Below are 2,559 nucleotides of genomic sequence, written 5' to 3' on the forward strand. Positions count from 1 at the left end.
AGCTATCCGCTTTTCACCCTCCACCCTTTGCCTCTTCGGAGGATCAGGGGCTGAATGCTCTGTGTCCCGGTCGCGCTCTGCAAGCATGTATGACCAGGACAAGTGCTTTCCGCAAGAGCGACCAGCTCTTTGTTTCAAGGGCTCCCCCGCACAAGGGGAGTCCCATTTCAAAGCAATGCCTCTCACATTGGCTTGTGGACGCTATACTATGGCTTATGAAGCAAAGGGAGTGCAGCCCCCAGGGGGCATCAGAGCTCATTCTACAAGGGGCTTAGCCGCCTCTTGGGCTTTGTTCAGGGGAGTGCCACTGCAAGACATCTGCTCCGCGGCCAGCTGGGCCTCTCCTCATACCTTTGAGCGTTACTACCGGTTGGATGTCACCAGAACCTCGGTGGCACACTCGGTCCTAGGGGTAGGGTCCTCTTAGCCCTTTCCCACAGCCCCGTTGGGTTAACCAACGAAGAGTGAATGGGCCGGCTGGCCATGTTCATTCCTGTCACCAAGCATTCGCATTCCTTCTTGGGTTTAGCTATGTGCATTGGTGGTGCGGGGGCCATTATCATGTATGGGTCTCATGCATGTTTCATGCCCTGCTTGTCCACAGCAGTTTAGCGTGGCATCACCCTTGCAGGGTCATGTTTGTGGGACGTGTCAGGCACCGCCTCTCTGAGGTGACCGTCCTTCTCTGGCCTTCAGAACCTCACTGTGAGTGTATTGGGCAATCGGGGAGCTGTCCATGTCTCTCCCATAGGTGGATCTCGAAACGAGATGATGAAAGAGAACAATAGGTTACTGTCGTAACCCCGGTTCTCTGAAACATCGAGTGGAGAGATCCACCAGCTTCGCCCCGCTTGCCGCACGAGAAGCGAATATACTTACTGAGGAATAGCAGCGCGCCTGACAGCTATATGCCTTAGGTAAGGGGGTGTGGCCTTACCTGGCATTGGCTGCGCGCTTCTGTCTGTCTAGCCAGACTTGGTGCAATTGGATGCTTCTGCAGAGGTCAGGTACGGATGCCCTTCCCATAGGTGGATCTCTCCACTCGATGTTTCAGAGAACCGGGGTTACGACAGTAACCTATTGTTTTGTGGTAACCTAGCCATGTTCTTCATGTAGCCTACCGGCCTTTTGACAGCTTCGGCTGAAGTTGTCCTTGTGTTAATTGTCGTTATAACTTCTGTATGACCTGGCAATAGACATTTTTGTAATTGTGTCTATAATGTGATTGGCTAAATTGATTTTATTTCGGGTGCGGGTCGGGTGTCGGTTCTATTTTAAGCGGGTGGGGTCGGGTGCGGATTTTAATTAGTGCTGTTGACGGATAACGGGTCGGATGCGGTTTGAAGCACTGCGGGTACGGGCGGGTGCGGGTTTACAAAATCGGACCCGTGCAGGACTCTGCTGTGAATGAGGTCTATTGTGTAACGTGTCAAAGAAACGCAACAAGGCAAAATCATTTGATCAGTTCCCCCAACATTTTATGGGTATTTCTCTTCAGTGTGGCACTCATATTTTTCAGATATACCTGCAATTTGCTTGTTTCAAAAAACATCTGGAATCTGCACAATATAAGTATGGCTGCCTTACCAGCACCAGCGCTTGAGGATCGTCTACAGCGAGGAAAGCATTGAAACTAATGCTACCAAATGTTCTCGCCTGAGTCTCTGGCTGAGCTTTGTCCTGTAAAGCAGATTAAGTTCAAACTTATGTTACACTGTCAAATGATCCTGAAATCAACGCAAAGCCAATGTTGTTCTCCATGCTATCAATAACAATTATCAATCCTGAACAGTGGTAGTTAATTAAAACTAAAACTATTAATTCTTTCCCCACCATTGGCAATTTTCTGGCAATCCATGTTTTCAGTGTTATACGGTAGGGGGCGCAATTACGCATCTTCTATAAGAGTACAGAAGCTCCAGATCCCAAAACAAGCGAAGAAGCATTGGGAAAAGGAGCCTAACACAAACGTTAAACAGCATAAAAATCAAATCCGCCTAATATTACCGAATGAAATGTCGACCCAGGAAAAGGCATAGGACTTTAAGGTATAGGTGTTGATGGACTCAGTATATGTTTTGATCATCGTTCTGAAGCCGATCTGGACGTAGTCTTTGACAAAAACACGATTTTCTCAGCTTTTTGTTCAAAATTTTGCTTTTTTATGAAACTTGCCCACATTCAAGTGTTGATAAAAAAAAGAATGCATGGTTCTGGGGGCCATGATAATTTTGTGAAAATGATTTAAAAAATGCAGGTGCTGGCTGTCAACGTTTTTAAAAAAGCTGGCGAAGAAAGAGTTAAACAACATTTATGATGTTTAATTGTATTCTGTTTTCTAAATATGATTAACTGTAACTACAATTAGCTGTTTGTATGTATTTATTTAATGCAACTGCATGTAAGTGTTTTTTAGTTTTAGTTTTTCTCAAAAACCTACTTAAAAAGTAAATATTCATTTATATTAATGAATTTTTTTTACAATTGATTTAACCTTTAAAAGTAAATATTCAAATAAAAAATTCCAACTGTTTATGCAAAGTTTGTGTCAATACTTAC

The sequence above is a fragment of the Leuciscus leuciscus genome (genome assembly GCF_965113295.1).
Source record: "Leuciscus leuciscus genome assembly, chromosome: 9".
Classification (NCBI taxonomy): Eukaryota; Metazoa; Chordata; class Actinopteri; order Cypriniformes; family Leuciscidae; genus Leuciscus; species Leuciscus leuciscus.